The sequence below is a fragment of the Schistocerca piceifrons genome, chromosome 3 (genome assembly GCF_021461385.2).
Source record: "Schistocerca piceifrons isolate TAMUIC-IGC-003096 chromosome 3, iqSchPice1.1, whole genome shotgun sequence".
NCBI classification, from domain to species: domain Eukaryota; kingdom Metazoa; phylum Arthropoda; class Insecta; order Orthoptera; family Acrididae; genus Schistocerca; species Schistocerca piceifrons.
In genome coordinates, this window is record NC_060140.1 from 589,069,530 (window position 1) to 589,094,806 (window position 25,277).

The following is a 25,277-nucleotide window of genomic DNA, read 5'->3' on the forward strand; positions in this document are numbered from 1 at the left end:
TATCCCAAGACAGTATTCGCTATCTGTACGGTCATCTAAAATCCAGAGCTAGCGCCTACACTGCAACTCGTGGTTCAAATGGTTCAAATGGCTCTGAGCACTACGGGACTCAACATCTTAGGTCATAAGTCCCCTAGAACTTAGAACTACTTAAACCTAACTAACCTAAGGACATCACACACACACCCATGCCCGAGGCAGGATTCGAACCTGCGACCGTAGCAGTCCCGCGGTTCCGGACTGCAGCGCCAGAACCGCACGGCCACCGCGGCCGGCTGCAACTCATGGAAACTACACCATATACTTATATAGGTGTTTCAGAGTGGGTGAATACCTGGTACCTCAGAACCACTTGTGCTGTTAATCTGTAAATTTAATCATTTCATATACACCGATGCATTGTTGGAACAACTGGGAACCTCTAAAAGTGTGTACTAATTTTTTTCCGGCTGATTATAAAGAAGCTGAATAAGTCAATGTCTCAGAGATAGTCGTAAAATAAATGGCACAGACCTTTAAACTGGTGAAATTGATGGTGAGGGAATGACAGAGCCAACAACAGGCACTTCTTAACTAGATGTAGCATCTTCTTTGAGTGATGTCCAATTCCCAGGCAACCAATCCAGCAATAAAATTATTGGAAGACTTTCACTGACCTCCCTCGCTACCCCCACGAACACGCGAAAGTCAGCTCCTCTCAGGCAGACATTTCATAACAGCATACCGAGAGACGCAAGGTGTGGTTACAAAGCGGTGCGATTGATTCGGGTGGGCTTGTGAGCGTTGTCACCAGAGGGAAATCGTGAACACCACAGAAACAAAACGCATCGCTTCCGCGTGTGATGGATACGTCGCGGCAAACTGCGACAAGTCTCATTTATCACAGCTCGAGCGGGGCCGCTGGGGACAGCCAGTGTGGCCTGCAAGAGCCCCAGCCCCAGCATGTCGCATTTTGGCGGATTTTGTTCCCTTTGTTCCTCTCTGACATTTCCTGTTGCTCAAACTGAGGAAAACCTGATCATTTGCAAAGACGGACGCATAATGATAAAATACAGCCCATTTGAATATATAGGCTAGAATTTGCTCATCTGGTATACACAGCTACGTTTTACTGAGGTTAAAAACGGTAAAGCGGAATGCTCCAAGACAGTGGTTCCAACCCTTTTATCTGCGCGGACCACCTATTTTGTAAAAATAAAAAGAAAAACGTAAAAGGTCAAGTAACTATATAAATAAACTGGAATACGCATGCATATTAGATTACAGTTATATACAATCAGGAGACTATGGCGCTGCGGTCGGCAACGCCAATGTACGACAACTAGTGTCTAGCGCACTTGTTAGATCAGTTACAGCTGCTACAATGGCAGGCTACCAAGAATTTGTGAGTTAGATCGTGGTGTTATAATTGGCGCACGAGTGATGGGATGTAGCATCTCCGAGGTAGCAATGAAGAGGGGTATTCCCGGACAACCGTTTCACGATGGTACCGTGAATATCAGGAATCCGGTAAAACATTAAATCTCTGACATCGTTACGGCCTGAAAGAGATCCTGCAACAACGGGACCAACGACGACTGGAGAGAATAATTGAGCATGACAGAAGAGTAATCCCTCAAATTGCTGCAGATTTCAATGTTGGGCCGTAAACAAGAGTCAATGTGCGAACCATTCTACGAAACATTATCGATATGGGCATTTCATATGGACTTTTGGAGCCGAAAGCCCACTCGTGTACCGTGGATGACTGCACGCCATGCCTAGGCCCGTCGACGCCGACATTGGACTGTTGATAACTGGAATCATGTTCCCTGGTTGGACGAGTCTCGTTTCAAATTGTATCGAGCTGTTGGATGTGTACGGGTATGGAGATATCCTCATCAATCCATGGACCCTTCATGTCCGCAGGGGACTGTTCAAGCTAGTGGATGCTCTGCAATGGTGTGGGGCGTGTGCAGTTGAAGTGATGTGGGACCCCTGATATGTCTAGATAAGACTCTGGCAGGTGACACGTACGTAAGCACCGTGTCTTAACACCTTCATCAAATGGTTCAAATGGCTCTGAGCACTATGGGACTTAACAGCTATGGTCATCAGTCCCCTAGAACTTAGAACTACTTAAACCTAACTAACCTAAGGACAGCACACAACACCTAGCCATCACGAGGCAGAGAAAATCCCTGACCCCGCCGGGAAACGAACCCGGGAACCCGGGCGTGGGAAGCGAGAACGCTACCGCACGACCACGAGATGCGGGCACACCTTCATCCATTCATTGTGCAATGTGCATTCCGACGGACTTGGCCAATTCCAGCAGGACAGTGCGACACTCCACACGCCTAGAATTGCTACAGAGTGACTCCGAGAACACTCCTCTGTGTTTAAAAACTTCCGCTGGCCACCAAACTCCCCAGACATGGACATTAATGAGCATATCTGGAATGCCTTGCAACGTGCCGTGAAGAAGAGAGCTTCACCTCTCGTTCTCTTACGAATCCATGGACAGTCTTGCAGGACTCATAATGTCAGTTCCCTCCAGCACTACTTCTGACATTAGTCGAGTCCATACTACGTTGTGCTGCGGCACTTCTGAGTTCTCGCGCGGGCCCTACACATGATATTAGGCAGGTCTATATATATATATATATATATATATATATATATGTGTGTGTGTGTGTGTGTGTGTGTGTGGGTGTGGATGTGGGTGTGTGTGTGTGTGTGTGTTTGTGTATGTCAATAAACCTTATTACTAAAACACACTGTACAATAAGGACAGGAAATATTTACATTCGCATATAAAGCTAAGATTTGTATTATATTGATTTCGCTGTTTCTAGCTGAAAACTTAAAATCGAGTGGTCAGTTTGAAAAAGACCTCATTGAGGTTTCTGAGATTGTCACGCACTAGGGAATCAATATCGAGATTAAAACTGGTTGGTTTCAGTATCAAATCACTGTCTACATACATTCTTTTCCTGTGCTTACTTTCCAGAAAACTACAGTTGAAAATTCGTCCATATAGATTAGAGAAAAGGCTATCAAGTGTCTCAGTGAGCAGTAATTCAGCAATATCTCCAAGGGAACGGAGTGAACTGGTATAGTGGCTAGCGATCTTAACTCGCATTTGAAACACCGGGTTCAATTCCCAGGTCGCCCGTCGATATGTCGGTTGTCTGCGGTCATCCGGGTCACTCCATGGAAACGTCGGGATGATTCCGTAAATGTTCCATGGCCGCTTCCGCCGCCTCCAGTAGTACGAAATCCGAGAAAAGCTCCTTGTCTCATAATGTCTGCCGTGGAGGGGATGTAAAACACCAGGCGTCCTTTCTTCTTTCTTGTGTCAGGATAATAAATGGGCAGACTTTAAGCGAGTCGTTCTTGTGAACCGTCGTGTCTGTGAAGGTTGTGTCTGAGAAACTACTAACTCCATAACCTACGAACAGATTCTGACATGTTATGTGTTTAGGCCATTAGCAACCAGCCAAGGTCGTGAGCGAGCTGTGTGGTGCAGTCCAGTCTGTAAGAATGTATACTTCTAGCCATATGGTGGTCTGGTGCAATTTTCAACATAAAAAAAACTGGCAATCAATCCAAACCGATTCTTTCATGCCTTTCTCTCTGTCTCTCTCTCTCTCTCTCTCTCTCTCTCTCTCTCTCTCTCTCTCTCTCTGTCTCTCTTTCTCTCTCTCTCTGGCCGGCCGAAGTGGCCGTGCGGTTAAAGGCGCTGCAGCCTGGACCCGCAGGACCGCTACGGTTGCAGGTTCGAATCCTGCCTCAGGCATGCATGATTGTGATATCCTTAGGTTAGTTAGATTTAACTAGTTCTAAGTTCTAGGGGACTAATGACCTCAGCAGTTGAGTCCCATAGTGCTCAGCGCCATTTGAACCATTTTCTCTCTCTCTCTCTCTCTCTCTCTTGTGAGTAGTGTACGTAGGATAGCTAAAGGGCATGTCATCTCTCATGTACTCGCTGGCCATGAGTACTAACAAGTGAAACCCCTGGAGCTCCCGGTAATTGGTTGGGAACCACTGCTCTAAGTATTTATGGCCCGTCTGACACCTGCGCTTGTATTTTACTCGACTAATGAATCACAGCATCACGGGAATGACGGCTCAGTTTGCTATAGTATAAGTTCCAGAATTTTTCGGTGTTTCCCAGGAGGTAAGTTACTCTACATGATGACGCAGAGCCAAAAATTTTTGCATTATGTGATATCGATATGTGGCGCCATTGCGCCGCAGAACGCCGTCTTCTGACAGTTTAACACTTCTCAACTTCGCAACAGGACAATGAAGTGATTAATACCTTTCATGAATCATGTCAAAATGTACGGCAGGGAAATGATATTGTGACTAATCAGTTCTACCGTATTTATGTGGTGTTCTTGAGTCACTACTTACACGGTTATTTAGGACCGTAACACGCAAGACAGCGTTCCTAAATTTTGTGCAGTGACTGTTATGTTGCTAATGTCAAAATGGAATCATGTAACCATTAAATAACACATAGTCGCAGCACAGTATTTTACAGTAAATGACATTTAAAAATTCAGCTGCCATTGTTTCTAGGGTTCCTTACGTTAGTCAGTAAAAACGGAACCCTTATAGCGTCTCTTTGTTATCTGTCTGCCTGTCTTTTTGTTTGCGCGACTGTTAAGAACTTTTGTCTCAGTAACGGGTGGACATATCGAACTGAAATTTATGCAACATTCTTCGGTGTACGGTCCTTGGTGATCTTCTTCTTCTTCTTGTTCTTCTTCTTCTGCTTGCGTTACGGCCTCTGTAGGGCCACGGGTAGCCCCTTCGTGGACTGCATTTTCCTCTTCTTCTCCCAGAACCTCTTCATTCGTTCTCTTCTTTTCTCCTGCTCTTCTTCCGAGATCTTCAGTGTCCATTTCTCCTGTCGTTTCCACTGGTGACACACTAATTTTTCCTGTATTCTTCTCTGTCATTGATCTCCGGCATATTGGTCGGAGTTTATTTGTTCCTCCAATTTTCCTTTCCTTCGACCTTGCTCCCCAATTCCAACCAGTCCTTCCAAAGTTCAACAACCCACTTGGTTCCTGTCTTTCCGCTTGTCCTTCCTTTTGTTTCCCACACTCTCTTCGTCATTCTGTCCATACTCATCCTAACTACATGTCCAGCAAACCTTGCCCTTTTGAGTCTGATTTCCCCGGATATTGTTCTCATGTTCCTGTACAATTCTTTCCTAGGTCTTCGCATCCACCTCTCTGCAACTCTTTTGAAACCTAGCATTTTTCTCAGTATTTTTCTCTCTTCATTCTGTAGTTGTTCTGCCCCATTCTTCCTAGTGTCATCGTCTCAGCAGCTTATAATACTGCATTCCTCGCCGTTGCCTTGTAGTGGCTTATCTTTGTCTCTGTGGATATATTCTTTTACCCTCATTGCTCCTGTTCCTTCCTGTTATAAAGTCTCCCAGGCATTTGAACTCTTCCACCATTAGCACAGTGCCTTCCGGTGTTTCCCAGTCTGCAGTGGTATTTAATGTCTTTGTCTTGTTATAGGCGATCCTCAGGCCCACCTTTCTGGCTACCCTACTTAAGTTGTCGAATTGTGCCTTTGCGTCTTCTTCCGTCTCATTTGCTGTTGCTATGTCGTCTGCAAAGGCTAGGCAGTCCACTTGAGCCCTGTTGTCCTTTTTGTCCGCCACATGGGTCCTTGGTGATGTAAAGAGTTTAAGGTTCTACGCGAATGCAATCAAAAGATGCGGCCATTTATGTCATATTTTAATAGTCGAAATCTCACTCATCAAAAACTGTAGGGTACTTCCCGTTGTTCTAGAATCATGAAATTTGGCAAAGAGCATGTTTAACAATACTACTAGTAGTGTGGTATTCTGCCTTACGGCAGGTCTTGTCATAGGTTAATCCTCTTCCACCTTTGTCTGTCCATAGCCAGTCTTTCCATTTCTGTATATTTGCTTATTTTTATATTGTCCAGCATCTGATATCTTTTCTTTCCTCTTCCCCATTTTCCCTCCACCGTTCCTTTTATTCCTTCCTTCAGTAAACAGTCCCTCCTCAAACAATGTGCCATCCAGTTCCGTTTTCTCTTTCTGATGAGTTTCAGCATGTTTCTTTCTTCTCCAACTCTTCTTAATACTCCTTCATTCCTTATTCGGTTTTCCCATCCCACTTTTTCCATTCTTCTCCATATCCACATCTCTAGTGCTTCCAATCTTCTTCCATCTTCCTTCCTCAACGATCAGGTCTCCGTACCATACAGTGCTACGCTCCAGATGTAACATTTGGCAAGTCTTTTCCTCAGATCTTTGTTTAGTGGTGAACAAAGTAATTTCTGTTTGCTCGGGAATCCTTCTTTTGCCATTGCAATAGCCGCCCGGGGTGGCCGAGCGATTCTAGGCGCCACAGTCTGGAACCGCGCGACCGCTACGGTCGCAGGTTCGAATCCTGCCTCGGGCATGGATGTATGTGATGTCCTTAGGTTAGTTAGGTTTAACTAGTTCTAAGTTCTAGGGGACTGATGACCTCAGAAGTTAAGTCCCCTAGTGCACAGAACCATTTGAACCATTTGAACCATTGCAATATTTTTCCTAATTTCCGTTGATTAATACATATCATGCATTATTACATATAATTATAATCCATTATAATCCACATTATTCAGTCCATTATTACAGTACATATCATCCATTAACAATACAAATAAGAAAAAATCGAAATTGTTAATATGTAATAATATTGAACGAAAATGATTTTTTTTCTTATGTTGTCCGACTGTGTCTCTGTGTCCGTCCGTCTGTTAAGACATCTATCTCTCAGGAAAGGATAGCAGTATCAAATTCACGGTAATGTCACACACTAAGGCCTACGGTCCCTTGGCGGTATAAAACACTCAGACTTCCAAGTCAATTAAATCGATAGGTACGCTCACTTAAGTCACATATTTTTATGCTTGCAAATTAACTCCTTAAACGCTATAGTGTACTGCCCGTTGTCGTAAGCCAATGAGGTATAATCATGATATTTGGTAGAAATGAAGTTCCACAATACAAGTAAGGGAAAAAGACAGAAAATTGTTGATTTGCAAGTAAGTCACGAAAAAAAGTATTTCGTTTTTCATTTGTTACCCGACTTTAAACTTAAACATTCTCAAAAATTAAAGGAATTCTTGAAATAGTAATCATGCCAATATATCAGTAACACGTAAAAATCATAGAGATCCTAGATTGCAATGATGTATGAACTGTCTGTTTACAGGGCGAGGCAAATAAAAGTGATACGGAGAAGTAGAGTCCCAGGGTACAGAGATGCACAGCCGAGGAAGGGAAACACTATACTAACCTAATTACAGCAGGTGCTGAAAGAGACCACCATACATATCATGCCACTTTCGGATCCTGGTCAGCAAACTGCTGAAGGTGGATCGAAGCTGAACAGATGGCATTGTCGCAGTCTCATCCATAATGTTCTGCTGCTGTTTTTGAAGACTATAGTGGTGGTACGATACACCCTACACTTCAGCGCTCCACACAGAAAGTAAGCGCACACTGACAGATCTGATGACCCGGGCGGCCAGTGACCAGATAGGGCCGCGACCAGAGTGACCTCTGCTAACAACTCTGACAGGCGTGAAGATTGTGTAAAAGTGCTCCAGGGTTCGGCCGGCTGTATGGGAAATTATTCCATTCTGTTGTAAGTAACTGTTGGTCTTTTCTCTTGCGTTAATTTTGTCGCAAATTATTTTAATATGTTGGCAATGCAAAGCGCCGAAGTCAGCGTCTGATGAAAGAAGATGAGACCAATAATGCAGCGTGCTGAGACTGCACACCAAACTCCGACCTGCTGATTAAGCAATGGTGTTTCGCGGAGCTTAAGCGGATTCTCCGCTGCCCAGAACGTATGATTCTATGAGTTGATATAATCGCTCAGGTGAAACCGGCTTCGTGATATATAAAGTACGGATCCCTGTGCAAGCCATTCATTGTTATCTCAACGAACAGCCTCTCACAAAACTGGAGGCGCTGATGAGCATCTGGTGGCTTTAATGCATGAAGAACAGATTCTCTGTAGGGATGCATGTGGAGGTCTAGGTGGAATATTCGTCCGATCGAAGTGATATGCGGGTCTCAAGCGACAGGTGTTGGGTTGATTTGGTAGGACTCTGAAGCATTTTCTGGTGAACTATAGCCACGTTTCATGGCGTGCCTGGAAGCGTGCTTGTTTCTGAATGTTTCTTGACTTGTTCAAAACAGATTTTGTCTGACGCTATTCTTGGAGTAATCGTTGCATGGCACTCTTTGCTGGTGTCAACACCATTAAACTTCTCAGCAAACTAATGACCACACGGTTTCCTCGGCTTTGTTGTCACGTAACTTCTCACAACGATCACCCGCTGCTCCACTGTGAGTACGATCGTCTCCTTTCCACAGCTCGACTCGCACTGACAAAACTCGCATTTCGGTCTGAAACCGTGTAGAGGGCATACACTTTATGTGCACGTCACGGGTTGGTGTTATATGCATACATTCACGACCAGTCTAATCTAGTTGGCAGGGTCACTTTTATTTGCTCCATCCTGTATACAATTAAGCTTTTACGGAACCCTGAGAGCAGGAGTATGTTTTTCTTTCTTTTTTCGTGTGTACCTCTAGATGTCTGCATTCAAAACTAACTTTGTCGTTATTAAACGGCATAGATGTTCTGATGTGCATCGGAGATATTATGCTTTCCAAAGTTTGAGACAGCTGTATGAATTCCTAATGATCATCCATGAACGCATCTCTAGTAACGCGAACCAATCGATACTCAAATAACCGAGCAGGCCACACAGAGCGGTGAGCATGAATAAAAATCAGGGGAAACATTCACATCAAGGGCAATGGCGTCTTCGGCTCACTGCTATAGCCATGTTCGTCTGTCTGCTGAAACTGCACGAATAAAATGTGCACATTCACTTTCCTTAGTCCTCTCCCTCAACATTCCAGGCAGTTTATTCCGCAGATAATGGCCTACGGCAGCCGACATTTCGGCTTCTCCAGTGCTTGTACTCACTGTCTGCGCCGTACAGCGTCAGGGTGGACGGTAACTTCTCTTTCCTCTTGCATCCTTCTTTTGTCATTGCAGTTCTTTTCCTGATTTCTTTTATATAATACATATCATCCAGTATTACATATAATTATAACCCATGATAATCCGTGTAATAACAAACTATTATTACAATACATATCATCCATTAACAATACATGTCAGGAAAAAAACTAAATTAATAATACGTAATAATATTAGGCGAAAAGGAATTTTTTGGCTCACGTTATCCGACTGTGTACTTCACTTCTATGTTACTAGTGGGATCCCACCACGGCTGACTCGGATAATAGCTGGACCACGCATCCACACCCCTTGCAGCAGTGTTCCATCAGAGGTTCGCGAGCGACAGTTTTCCTGTCTAACGGACCCGTTGCGATAGCTTAAACGTGACCAATTAATTTTTAACTTCAAGGAGGGGGGCGAAGAAAAGTACTCTAGTGAAGCTGCAAGAATTCAATAATACCGGTGTACCTGTTAGATAGAATTTATGCAGCCTGTTTCGTGTAGTGAATCACCCTCCATTCTCTTGCTTTCTGCGGATTTATTTTGTTTGATATTCATTCCTGAAATTCAACTTAACTGTAGTGGACATAGATGTATTACCTAAAGCGACATACGAAAATTTGTGCCAAACCGGGGGAGAGCTCGGGTCTCCTACTTATTGCGAGCGTACGCCTTACCACTTTGGCTGTCGGGGCATGGTCCCCGGAACGACTAAGCTTCCATATGTCACACACCTATCTATTTCTTCTCATAGATTTTTAATTCACTCTAACACACTAGCACCTCGTGATTCCCATGCAGGTTTTAGATTATCGTTGTCTTTTTCGTCATTGGCCCGCCTTCGCTTTTCTATACAAATTTTCATTTATCGCTTTAGCTAATACATCCGTACCTATTACAGTTAAGCTGAATTTGAGGAATAAATTTGCATATTTGAAGCTGCAGTTCGTCATCAAATATAAATACGCATAAGGGCGAAGACGGATCTGTGACGAAACTAACGATAGTCTATGTCTTACTGTTGGTTTGATTCTAAAACCTTCAGCGGAATCACGAGATATGTGACTATAGGTAAAGGAACTAACAATTTAGGAGAACAGATATATAGGTTTGTGATACATGGAAGTTTGGGACTTTCCGCGGTAGCGTAAGTGCTAGTCACTCGTGGATGTCCGGGTTCTAATCCCGGTCCGGCAGAGATCTTCATTTGTCGCATTAGGTAGTACATGCGTACCCGTCACAGATGAGCTCAATTTCAGGAATATATTTCGATATTTGAAAACTGTAGTTTGTCATCAAGTATATACAAAATCTCTTTCGCCACAATCTTTGCCTTTTATGGCTCTCTCTAATATCTTGGACAGATTTTCAGTTATCCTTTGTCTTCTTCCATTTAAAGTTTTCCAATTAATTTTTTCCCCGCCGGTTCTGCCGAGAATCTTCTCAACTGCCAGAAATACTTCTTTTACACATTCGTCTGTAGCACCGCATCCCAAAGGCTCCGATTCCCTTCTTTCACTGTTTTCCCACCGTCCTTGCTTCACTTTCACAAAAATTTGAGCGCCGGACGTAAATTTTCGAATTATTTTTATTAAATTATTGCTAGTATTTGAAACTTATACATTTATTTTGGTAAATAATGTTCCCTTTTCCTGTCCGGATGTGTTATTTTGCTTTCAATATGGGACAATTCTGTTACTTCGTCTGCTACCATGATTCATCTGTTAACTTTAGTATTGTAACCAAATCGTTGAGACTTAGATGGTTGGTTCTTAATAATGCTATACCTCCGGTGACCAGACGCAGGCAACTCTGATACCAGCTGCAAGTCAAGTACAGAGTGGGATCAAGTAAGTGAACCCTGGTAGTAATGTATTTTCCGCTGAGACTCCACGCTGGAATAGTACAGTAAACGTTCATCGTTCTCGACTTCCATTGAATAGTTTAAATCATACACTGAGCCAATAGAAGTAGTATTTCAGAGGAATAAAATATCGGATTAGAATTTTAATTCAGGACGTTTTTTCCACGCACATCAAATACGCCATTGTACGGGACATACTTCCTTGTCAATAAGACGAGTGTTAATCAAGTGCATTTCTGCGCGAATGGCGTATAGTCCTTTGTTTCGCTGTCATTACTATTTACCAACCTAAGCCTTGTTCGTTCTAGAGATATACATCCAGTGCTCTCCGAGTATACACTGAAGTGTACGTAGAGTGGTTTAATTCATTACAGGGTCATTAGAATTTTCAGGTGCATCTCCCAAGTGTTTCACGAAAGAATCACGGGATAAAATGTTTCTGGGTAACTTGTCCAGGAAATTCGGAGAAAATACCAAACTCTCGATCACTTCCTTCATCGTGAAGCCGGCGAGGCCCGCGCACTTAGTGTCGGAGGACGGCATCAGATTGGCTGGTTTACGTCATGGATCATGCTGAGGTGGTGCTACCTATATTCATAAAAAAGCTTTGTGCTCTTCGTATGGCGTTGCTTGCAGCCCCACCACTCACATGAAGTGGTTAAATATGAGCTCTTGGTCTGTGCTCTTTCTTTGCATAGTGCACACTTCCGTGTACTGCTAAAACAGTGTCTCTATGAAAGTTTTTACCACGTAATCCAATTTTCTCTGTTTCTGTAAGCATGGGCCAGAATTTTCGTATGCTCATAAACAGTTTCGAGTTTACTTAACAGGTTGAAATCGACCAATATTGATTTTTTCGAAATTCCTAAACTTACGGTGACGTCAGTGTTCAATAACGGGGTCGGCATTTGTCCGTATAGAGAGCCATAATCACAGTTGTCCGTACAGTCAGCCAAAGTAACCGCCGCCACACTCGCAAGTAATATTATAAATCCGTGGTACTATTAGGGCGAAATTATCTTTAACAGGGATAATAACTTTAACAGGTCGCAACTTTTCTTTTATTTTCCAGGGACGCCGAAAGACTGGTCTCATTCCTTGTCACTGTACAATTCTATGTAACGTATTGGCTGTTGCACTGCAGAAGAAAGCCGTGGAATCGCATCTTGATTTCCTCGACATCGATGACGTAGTATCAATGACTGAATACCAGATTACTCTGATAACCGACATCAAACAACTAATTTTGAAGCCGAGGTGCCCCTGCCAGAAATAACGCTGACTTTTTATACTGGGGTATTCTGCATAGCTCTCTTCTGGTCTGGGTGGTGAAAGCTAAGCGCCTTCAGATACACAGAAATAAATGAAGGAATCTCAGTGTTTAATGTCCTGTAGACATTGAGATCATTATAAACGGATTACAAGCTCGGGATTTTTCAAGTACAGGGAAGGAAATCGGCCATGCCCTTTCAAAGGAAGCATACCGCCGTATGCCTCAACCGGTTGAGGAAATCAATGAAACACTAAGACGCGATGGTCGGGCACAGATTTAATAAACAGAATGGCCTAGTCGTTCATCTGCTTTCGGTTCGATCAATAAATGTGAGAAAATTTCCCGACATTTTCAATCCCTGCCCTAAATCTTAAGTTCAGAAGTGACATTTTCAATCCCTGCCCTAAATCTTAAGTTCAGAAGTATACCTTTCGTGTTGTCGATAAACTGCTGCACCGCCTTAGTAATATGCGGCTAGACTGAAAACGTATCGTCAACGTATCTGAAGAAGCAGGATGAACTCTCTTTCCTCGAAATACTCCGTAAAAAAATTAGTTGTGGAGGATGACAGTGGCGATCCCAATGCTGTTCCACCACTTATTTCATAATACGCTACTTGCCATTAAAATTGATACACCACGAAGATGACGTGCTACAGACGCGAAATTAAACCGACAGGAAGAAAATGCTGTGATATGCAAATGATAAGCTTTTCAGAACGTTTACGCAAGCCTGGCGCCGGTGGCGACATCTACAACGTGCTGACATGAGGAAAGTTTCCAACCGATTTCTCATACACAAACGGCAGTTGACCGGCGTTGCCTGGTGAAACGTTGTTGTGATGCCTCGTGTAAGGAGGAGAAATGGCTACCATCAAGTTTCCGACTTTGATAAAGGTCGGAGTGTACCCTATCGCGACTGCGGTTTATCGTATCGCGACATTGCTACTCGCGTTGGTCGAGATCCAATGACTGTTAGCAGAATTTGGAATCGGTGGGTTCAGGAGGGTAATACGGAACGCCGTGCTGGATCCCTACGGCCTCTTATCACTAGTCGAGATGAGTCATCTTATCCGCATGGCTGTAACGGATCGTGCAGCCACGTCTCGATCCCTGAGTCAACGGATGGGGACGTTTTCAAGACAACAACCATCTGCACGAACAGTTCGACGACGTTTGCAACAGCATGGACTATCTCGGAGACCATGGCTGCGGTTACCCTTGACTCTGCATCAGAGACAGGACCGCCTGCGATGGTGTACTCAACGACGAACCTGGGTGCACGAGTAGCAAAACGTCATGTTTTCGGATGAATTCCGGTTCTCCCGGTTCTCTTTACAGCTTCATGATGGTCGCATCCGTGTTTGGCGACATCGCGGTGAACGCACATTGGAAGCGTGTATTCGTCATCGCCATACTGGCGTATCACCCGGCATGAGGGTATGGGGTGCCATTGGTTACACGTCTCGGTCACCTCTTGTTGGAATTGACGGCACTTTGAACAGTGGACGTAACATTTCAGATGTGTTACGACCCGTGGCTCTATCCTTCATTCGATCCCTGCGAAACCCTACATTTCAGCAGGATAATACACGGACCTTTCTGGATACAGAAAATGTTCGACTGCTACCCTGGCCAGCACATTCTCCAGATCTCTCACCAATTGGAAACGTCTTGTCAATGGTGGCCGAGCAACTGGCTCGTTCCAATACGCCAGTCACTACTCTTGATGGATTGTGGTATCGTGTTGCAGCTGCATGGGCAGCTGTACCTGTACACGCCATCCAAGCTCTGTTTGACCAAATGCCTAGGCGGATCAAGGCCGTTATTAGGGCCAGAGGCGTTGTTCTGGGTACTGATTTCTCAGGATCTATGAACCCTAATTGCGTGAAAATGTAATCACATGTTAGTTCTAGTATAATATATTTGTCCAATGAATACCCGTTTATCATCTGCATTTCTTCTTGGTGTAGCAATTTTAATGGCCAGCAGTGTAACTTCCACCGCACAAAAAATAAAAAATAAAAAGAAATAAATAAAAAAATGAAATTCATGGGAAGAAATTATCAGCGAATGGTCTTCATGTTTATTTTACAGATAATTTCGTAAAAAGAGGAACCACGTTAAAGCTGACAATGACCACACTTGGGCCTTTCTTCGTCTGCTGATGGCGTGTACAAGCAAATGAGAGTTTTTAAGGTGGTGTCCGATTATAGCTGCCAGTAATTTAGGCAAACATTTAGCCATTTGTATGTAGGAAAGCCAAGATCATTCATCAGGTGGAGGAGGAGATTAGTGTTTAACGTCCCGTCGACAACTAGGTCATTAGAGACGGAGCACAAGCTCGGATTAGGGAAGGATAGGGAATGAAATCGGCCGTGCCCTTTCAAAGGAGCCTTCTCCGCATTTGCCTGAAACGTTTTAGGGAAATCACGCAAACCTAACCAGGATGGTCTGAGAAGGGTTTGAACCTCCGTCCTCCCGAATGCGAGGCCGGTGTGTTAACCACTGCGACAACCTGCTCGGTGGGAGGAGAATTCATGATTCGTTTAAGTGGTATCGTACCCTTGTGTAAATGAATGAGAGTACGGAAGCCCAGTCTGAGGGTAAAACCCTGTGGAAAAGCATAATTATTCGCAAAGGGCTTCAAACCAAATGTCCATTTTCGAAAAGGATTCCAATCAGCGTTCGCTAAAATACCTTGTGTGCAACCTAGCAATTTATGAAAGTCATATTTTTTTGTTTGGAGTTTCGAAGGTGAGTGTGTGATGAACAGCTCAGGTTATGATTGTTTGACTGCTGATTACACAGAAATATGGAGTATACTTTAATGAAGAAATACATATGGCTACGTTTAGCTGAACTGTACATGAATCGTCTGTCTATCTGAAAATATATTCGCAATGCATTGTTGAGATGTATTTGCTATATAGAGATCATATACATTCTGTTATATGTCATTCTAGTTTCTCATTACTACTCACTATATATGCAGACATTACCTTCATGAGTATTGTTTCATTGTGAATATTCAAATTGGATCATCAGTGGAATGTTAAGATAAACGACTAAGACTTACATATTATAATCCCATTAAATCCTTGAAGCTGCGTTCGGAACTCTAGAAATAGTAACTACATATCTGCGTAAGAGCTGGATATAAATTTTGATTATTCTGTGTGCGCTTCCGTAACCATTTACGACCAGTTCATTATCTGCCAGAAATTCATCTGCCATGGCTATGTTATCTCAATGAAATCATTCTTATAGATATAATAGAAATATTCACGAACGTCAATATGACATCTGTGACTAGAAATACCCACCAAAAATTAATAAGTAACAGGCCTATTACTGTCGAATAACTACATATAATGTTTCCGTCATGTTGCATTTCTTCTGAATCCTCGTAAATGTACAATGTCAGCTGTAACAAACTGAATTATCTCAGTAGCTACCTTTTCTGAAATAATTTGTGAAACAATATTACCTGGAATATTCATTCTTTATCAGAAAATTCATGTCGCAGTATATAATGAGTAAAACAGGATTCAAACAGGAACTGAATTCATGACAAACTATGTGATGTACGTTTCTGTAAATATGCTTACAAGCGACACCCTTGTTGAGTTTGTTCTTTATAACGTAGGATATGTTACTGGAAACTGAACTTAAAGTTGTTTCTATCAGAAGATACGAGAAGAATAAATCCGTAGGTGTGACGTGCTGGATGACCACAAAACCAGGTCTGAAGACGAGTGCATCAAAGGCCGTCAGTAAATATACATGCCATTAGTCACTTTTACGCTGATATATCAAGTCTACCAACTTATTAATAATAATGGTATTCACACTTATCAGAGAAACGTTTACGAAATATGTATACCAATAAATCTGTTGTTTATAACAAATGAAGCAATAAGCAGCACTTACGACTAGTTGTGCATTTTCACCAATGTCACGTAAAGAGATGGAGTAGAAATAATTTATGTAATTGACCCTGCCGGAATATACGACCTTTACCATGAACTGTAACCTTCACGTGACAACCCAGCCTACATTCGTAAGGAGGATAGCCATAAGGAGGATAGCCACTGGAATATTTGACATAGCTCCCAACGTAATAATAACACAAATCTTGCACGGAAATAGCCATTTATTGTTTCTCTTCTGATGGTCAGACAAGGATTCTGATTAGCGGTTCGTATCCTTTTCTCAAATGGGTCCTACGTCAATCAAATATCAAGATGTTCTCACAGCGTTTCTAAAATAGGGCAAAGGTACTGTAAATCAAAAACTAATTACGTGTTTAATTCCACGAACACTTATAATGTAATATAATTAGGAAATAGAAAGGGGAATCACCGTTTGACATGACTGACTGCAGGGCTTATGCATGGCGATTTCAAGGTACATGTGCGTTAATAAACTATATTAATTGTGAAAGAAAGGATCTGTATCCCTATAATAGTACGTAATGAGTGGATCGCAAACCCACGCGAAAATTTTCACAGACATCAGGTGTCGTTGATTTGTTTTCATTTAATTTCGTACCAAAAAACAGCAATTACACGCAGTTAATAGGACCGCCGGCAGTCAATACGATGCACCAACAAAAGAGGCCTACAGGCACGAACAGAGGCATGATAAAACGGCATTCAAAGTCTGGTTTAATGATGGCGGGACAGCAGCAGATTAGCGGGTGACACATAGTGAGCGTACATCACTGTATTGGTAGAGATCGGACTTTATGTCTAGCGTGAACTGGTGTGAAATATGAAATCAGGCAAGAGATTACGATACACACCTTCTTCCACAAGGTAATTTTTTGATAAGTTTCAGGTGTAAATTTATATCACGTGTTGAGGTGCCATTAACTTCAAAAAATGGTTCAAATGGCTCTGAGCACTATGGGACTCAACATCTGTGGTCATCAGTCCCCTAGAACTTAGAACTACTTAAACCTACCTAACCTAAGGACATCACACACATCCATGCCCGAAGCAGGATTCGAACCTGCGACCGCAGCGGTCACGCGGTTCCAGACTGAAGCGCCCAGAAAGGCACGGCTACACCGACCGGCCATTAACTTCAAATATGACTTTAGTGACAGAAAACATCCCAGTCACGAAATTAATTTTGCAAATTGAAAGGAAAATTCGTGATCAGAGTTAAAACCTGAAATTATCAACTTCGTAGCGTGAGAAAAATTGTCTATGTCAGGGATATTAGCGATTATTTGCTTGTAGTTAAAGGGTAAAAATGTGTCATCGGGCCTGTGTATTTGTTTTAAAGTCGAATAATAAATCAGTGAACGAATTAAACACAGAGTAAGACCAGACTTTTCTTATTTGTTAAGAGAACAGTAGATAAATACGTTCCATAACTTTATTTTGTGTTAGAAGGCAAGAGTACACGTTGAGCATATTTTCCCTGATTACGGAAATTTATTCGAAGGAAACTTTACTAAATACAGTTATGCAGTTTCGGAAAATGGTAGCTTAGCTCATAAAATTTGCTATCAGTGCATTTTACCAAGTGCTCGACTTGTCGTCCATAGAACTTGTAGGCCAATGGTCGGCAAACTCATTAGTCAACAGAACCATATATCAACAGTACAACGATTTACATTTTTGTTTTTTGAGAGCCAAATTTTTTGAACTCAAACGATGTAGTTAGGTACATGATTATTAACTTCACTACGGTATTCCTACGCTGACCTTCGCTAAAAACGTCCTCAGTCTGACTGAAGTAAGTTTGCTGAGGTCGACCCCTTCCAAGTCTCTCATCCACGCTCGTCGTGTGTGCTTTGTCCGTCCATCTTCTTGCATTCTCTCTATTTGGCCAAACCCTCTCAAACAAACCTTTCTCAACACTTGACGCAACATTTTCTTGCACTCCAGAACACTCCCTAAAATTAACTTAAAAAAATTTTATGTATGTTTTATGTCTTGGTTAAAGTAAAATACGTTTAATAAAGCTCGATATCATACTTAATAACGATATTATTTATTAACGGAGTTAAGTTCTAAGGTATCCATGAAACTAAATTATGGCAGTACCTAAAACTTTAATGTGAACAATGGAATTACAAATACTGGGTAAGTTTGGGGAAAACCAGTTTATATGCAGTTCTGTCTACCTTTTATGTACGATTTCATGTTTCATCAGTAAGACACCTCAATTTTCGTTTGAGAAGATTCAGGCTTGAAAACGATAGTCCGCATGAATATGTAGACCCGAATACGGAGAGAGCAGAAAACACAACTTTTATAGCTGACTGTATGTATCAGGAATGCTATTCCATGTATTAAAAACCGATATGTCTTTCCTCTTCATGTCTTTCAAAGCAGATCAGTTACGCTATGAAATAAGTCCATATTTGTTTAGCTCTAATGCTTTTATGTTATCACAAAGAAATTGAAATTTCCGGCTCCACAATTCTTTGTTTTCTATATCTAAGATTTGCTTTTCAAAGTTACTAGTATTATTAAAAGTAAAAAATTATGCTACTATAGTAGCCTTGAGCGCCTTTAACAAAGGTTAATGTCGCTACACTGTTTCTGAATTTTTGAAACCTTTTAAGAACAGATACTCTAGTATTTAAGGATATTGTTCTCAAATAGCAGATGTGAATATCAGAACGGTTTTCTTGGAGATGTTTCAACAGGATCGAAAATTGTCTTTTGAAATCTTTAATGAAAATACATAATATGTATTCGAATTAAATAACTTTTTCAAGCATCGAAAAAATTGTGATTTCTTTTTTCCCGTAGATGAAGATTAAATTGATTTAGACGACACTTTACGTCTACCGTGAAACAAAATGTTTGGATCCAGTGATCGTTCTTTGGTTCTGGATAGTGAACAGTCTTTAAGCAGGAACGCTTTACGTTTTGTTAACAAAGAAGCGAAACATTTCACAATGTCTGCTCTCGGTAGCAAAATTACTTTGTTACGCAGCAGAAGAACTGCGTATTCACTCTCCAGTTCAACTAAAAATTGTTTAATTTGAGATTGTCTAAGAGCTTTAGCTATAAAAGAGTTGATATCTTAAGCTCCACTTTCATAATTTTTCAAATATCTTCTAGAAATCTCTGCTCACAAATGATTTCTTTATGAATGATGCAGTGGTAAGCAACTACCTCCTGATTAATATTTTCTTTGGGGAAAAAAGGAAACAAGTTTTTTTACGCCTGTCATACATTTCACACCGTCTGTCGAATCCGAGACAGTTTTATTGAATGGAATATTTTGTTTTTCGATGTACTCATCTGCCGCATTTTGCTATACCCTCCCCTCGTGTTTGACCACTTAGTGCCTGTAGTCCTCAAAATATTTGTTTACAACCATCGGATGAAATAAATCGTACAATTATTGAAGGTTCCGCTTTAACATTGATGTTACAAGACTCCTAAACTGCCACTGATAAAACTGAAAAAAACTTAAAATCTTCTACTTGCTGGCTGCTTGCATTCAAAGACATTTTGGCAGTTCTGCCACTGCTTTACCAGAAAATGATAACAGAAAATTTTTGGAAGAACCACCTTCAACGGGACATTTAACATGCAAGATACTGTTTTCCGATCTCCGATCTAAGAGATACTCAATCTCCCTCCATGTTTTTGCTGGACACCTCATCTACACCATATCGTATTCGACCTGTAATTGTTTGTATATCAGGAACTGGTGAAATGAACACTGTATTGATAATGTAACCGCCACAAAAATGTCAAGAGCGCTTATGTGTGGTGAACGCGGTTACCATTGTGTTGGACCGTCTCTACCGAAGCAGCGGTCTCGAGAAGTGTCATCTAAGAACTGACGAACACGTGAACCTCAGTATGAGGGCGAACCGCCTTGTTGAAACAGTTCTCGTGGTTGAATTTTTTGTGTAACTGAGACATCACGTGCTGCCAGAGCCCATGTAGAAGTGCATTCATGAGGGACCTCATGAATAAAGCTACCATTTGCAAAAAAAGAGCATAATTGTATCAATAATAATGCCTTAAAATTAAATTTTTGTATTCAGGGAAAGACCTTATACTCACCCCGTTTACAGGGAAACCTAAATACCCCAAAGAGACCTAGCGAACTCCCAGTAATATACGAACTGTTAAAGCTCCACACAGTTTCACATTTAGTTTTAGAAATCAGGTGGGCGTGAGACTTCTTTGTGAGCGTACAACTGTGTAAACCGAAATATGTACAGCGCACAGGTTCGTGGAGGCATCCAAAATGTGGTTCTTCCGACAGAAGCGTTACGATAAAGTGTGAAATGATGTGGTATACAGGGTCGACGACGAACTAAACGTCCCATAAACTGCTGTGAGTTGAAATTACCTTTACACCTGGTAAGGCCTTCCTTCAAAAGCAACAGGAAGCATGATTGAATCGCACAGAATAAAATAGGAATGGGGAGAAGTTTGACGTACGATAGTTGCAGAATGCATGGGCGGCAAGTATAAGAACAGTGTAGGGAAACAAAGCGTTAGAGGAAATTCAATTATTTTCGGGACCAGCGTAGGAGAAGGCCAAAGTTAATTAAATGGAAGCAGCAGAATACCGACGTCGCTCTCTGAGTTAGGAACCTTCGTACGGTGGAAGTTCACTGCGAACTTTGAAACTGGCGGCATCAACAGTAAATGAGTAGTGTCACACCCAGGTTATCAGTAGAAAGAGATTTCTAGAACAGAACTTCAGGAAGAACTTTTCTATAAGGGCCATTACCAGTTGCACAGTTTGTTTTCAAAGAACAGCTGAAACACGATGAACAAATAGCCACCAAGAAGCAGAACTTATGATGTCGTTGCGATGTGATAGAAATGGTGTATCATTTGTTACTATTAATTTGTATACAAAGAAAGTTTGGTGAATATCTGCACTGATAAAAAAAAGTTCATTTTAGCAAATTCATATCCTTTCAAACTAGATACAGGCACTTCATAGCGAAATAGTGCACTGAGCAGGTGACAGTCAACTGTAATTGTGATCGATAACGCACTAAAATCAGACGAAGAGACAATTTACGTCAATTCCGGGAAAATACTGATGTTACTGGCACTTCTCCCCTTAATAAGATGTTGTCTTGATATAACACGAGTATACTGAGTATAGAACCCACTGTTAAGATAGCGTCCTGTTCTGTACACTAACTTCGTCGATATTGCATGTATGTGCTGTTTTACAGTTTATATGGCGGAAACATACCAAAATTACAATGGCGAAGAGCTCTGAAAACTGCTAAATGTTTTCATTTTATTCACTAGGGTTCGGCAACCACCAGTTCTCGCAGAGCTACCTTAAGACCGTTCGAGTAATTTTGCTAAACCTTAAATTGGTACCGTTGTGTCGAAAATCGGCGAAACCATGGCTATATAAAAGTGCATGTTAATGAATATAAAAAATAAAAACAGAAACCAACCACTGTTAATGCTGATTTCGAGCAAACACAATTGACAAGTTCATTGTCATGCAGCTTTGCATATTTAATATTGCACTTAGCTTTCGCTGCACCTGTGATGTTGGCTGTTCGGGCAGTCGTGCCACCGAAAACGTCGGTCAGTTTTATGGCACTGCTCATCACTTTTATAGAAGTTCCAACTTCGCGGAAAATAGTCAATATTTGGCACTTTTCTGATCTTTGGAGGTAGAGGAAGTGTAGAATGAAACACAAAGCAAAGTATTTGTACTACACGGATGTTTATATATATTTCTGCCACACAGCGTAATGCAGAGAACAGTCTCGCGAAGTAAATGCCGGAGGCAGTATTCGCGGTCACAGCACACACTATCCACAGCGTGCATGATCCTCTCTTCCCAGTTAGTAACAGAAATATTGTCTTTAATAGTTACTTACGGTGACCCAGTCACACCTTCCCTCGCACACCCTCGCCCCACCCCTCTTACTGTTAGAGAAAGGTGCCTCCCCTCCACACACACACACACACACACACATAACAAATGCACACAAGAAATTTTAATTTTGGTTCAATACAACTGATTTTATTTTCCCCAAAGTAAATTAAAATTGTTCGAATTCCCAGGGTCCGACCAAAGTTTTCGAGACATTTACATCGGTTATCAGGTGAATTCCGAAGCTGGAGGACTCCTCCCAGACACTCCCAGCTCGGTTTCTTTCCACTACACTCGTAGCCTAAGGGTTCTTTTGCCTGAATATAATGAACCGATCCCTCTGATTTCGACTAAGGTTTTTGGAGGTTTCCTTTGCTTGTGAGACATATGCTGAAACTGGTAATATCCTCCCAAGTATCGTCTACTGGGAGCCCCTGTACTCCTACCTCAATTCACCTGGGTATGGCTGGAAGGAACTCAGCTCAACACTGGACTGGAACTCAGCATATCCTGTATTAGGATTGAGAAGACGAACTGCAGGACACTTAGAAGGTCTCACTGTTCTTCTGTCCCTGTTCAGCATCGCTTGAAAACAGAATCAACTGCCAAAGAAAAAAATAAGAACGGGAAAATCAGCCGTGGGACAACAGTCCCCTATGAGGCTGGCCAATCACAGTTACCAATACTTGGAAAATGCTTCAAAGAATTATAAGCAAAGGGAGGGAAACGTATACATAAAACGAATTCTTCATTCCAGGAGTATAAGATGGCTTCAGATCAAGTCACTGATCCTGCAGCAGCATCACTTTATACTTCTGTATCAAATAAGCTCTAGAATTTAGTTCAATGATCTATACTACAATTTCATAAACCTCTCTGGCTGTTGATACCGATTAGCGATACCTTTCAGCAACATCTAGAACAGTAAAGACACTAAATGCCGATGACATGTGTTAGATCGAACGCTGGCCACGATAGTGTAGGATGAGAACCAGTTCTCCCAAGAGCAAGGTGCTTGTCTTTGGGTAAAGGTGTCGCACAGTAAATGTTGGTCAACAAAGAAAATCGCATGGGGCAGGACAAATCCCTCAGATTCACTACTGATTTCATACTGTCATGGACGACACACTAAGTTCTCACATGAACGAGAATGCGGCATGTGGGATTAGTTAAACTTTGGTGAAACCAACCAGCTTAGGAAAAATAAAATTTTAATACAAGCCCACTGGTAGCCAAGCCTTCGACGTATCCAAGCCTTCGACCTACTGGACGTGTTAAATTCATTGCGCAAAGAGAGAGGTACCCCGTTATGAGATCGACTTTTAGAAGCTATCTATATGACTATGTAGGTTAAGATTCCTGCAGCCCTCGTGGGCTCTCATTTGCAGGCAATTGACGAAAAATGATTTAGAAATTTTGTGTGACACGCAATATGCCTGTAAAAGTTGTGCAATATAGTGTAATTTTGTGGTGTAATGTTCAGGATAATAGCTTCTAAGGCCAGAGGTTGTGGGTTCGACTCTCATCATCTGTAGTGAATTATTTTATTCTATTAATTGATTTAGATCAAAATTTTCATTTCCAATCCATTATCACATCATTTTTGTCATAATATCAAATTCTTTATTTGCTCTCATTTTTCTTCGTATCATTCTTTTTGCAATTGATATATTTGGTCTTGTTTTTTAACTAATTTTTTACATTAATTTAGATTTAACGTCTTTTGTTTTATCCACATTATTGCGTTCACTATACCTATTTCTCATTTTGTTTGAATTACTTTATACTTAAAAGCCCTCGATTTAAATCTTCATCTACGATTCTTTTTGTCATGGTGCACTACGAACTTAGGTTATGTTTTAAATGTTCTGTGACAATTGCCACGCAAAATACTTGCACATCTCTTAACGAAAATTACATTTTTTCACGCCACTGCACAATCAACATAAACATATTATTTTGTTTGTACTTTTTTTGTTCATAGATTGTAACTTTCTAGTAATTGAATACTGTAATAGATAAATATACTTAAATTCATATTCATAAAAATTACTAGTGGAAAAGAACTATATAAAGATAAAATAAAATAAATGAAAACAGTTCGTATGGTGATTAAAATAAAGTGACAAAGGATTAAAAATAAAAAATTATATTTGAACCAATTAAATGAATAAAAATAATGATCGAAGTTATGTCGACAGAGATTCGACGACATTGAAATCAACAACCTCTTGCATAAGAGGCCACTACCCTATCCATTACACCACGCAAGCAAACTATGTACTTTGACTTTTTTAACGTTTCTGAGCATCACGCAAAATTCCGAAACTTCTTCAGTTACTCGCAAACAAGGGCCCACCAGTGCGAATGGCTGCAGGGTGTGATACCGCGGATCTTAACCTACATCACGGCACATTTGATTTCAAAAAGTCGACCGCACTGCTGGATACTTCACCTTTTCAGAGAAACAGCACTATTCCAACGAAAAGATGGACTAGAAATATGACGACAAAGGCTACGAACAGACATGTAAAAACCAAATCTTGTTGAGAATTTCAACATGAAACGTAAACTCATTTAATAAAAAAGGTCAAGAGCTTATAGAGGAGTTGAAAACATCAAGACAAAAAAGAAATGCAAGGAGCAGAATGAATATGACGAACACCTATTCGTTTATAGTGGAGGCGGGAACGAAACAAAGGCTAAACAGGTGTAATAATCATTGCTTATAGAAAATACAAAGAGGTCATTCAGCAGTGCCATGTATCTCACAGAAAAGTTTTACTACAACTGAGACTGGCTCACCACAAGTCGAACGTTATGGAATTGAAAACATCAAGACACAAAAGAAATGCAAGGAGCAGAATGAATTTGACAAACACCTAATCATTTATAGTGGAGGCGGGAAAGAAACAAAGGCTAAAGAGGTGTAATGATACTTTCTTATAGAAAATACAATGAGGTCATTCAGCAGTACCATGCATCTCACAGAACAGTTTTACTACAACTGAGACTGGCTCACCACAAGTCGAACGTTATCTTTCTGCATACTCGTAGTCTAGAGGATTGTAGACCTAGAACAGAAAGACAACACGTCTACGAGCAATTACAATAAGTTATCAGTCTGATACCTTCAAGTAAACTTGCAGTGAAAATGGGCGATTTTAATGCTCATAATGGAAATAGTGTCGTCAATGTATAATCTACCTCTA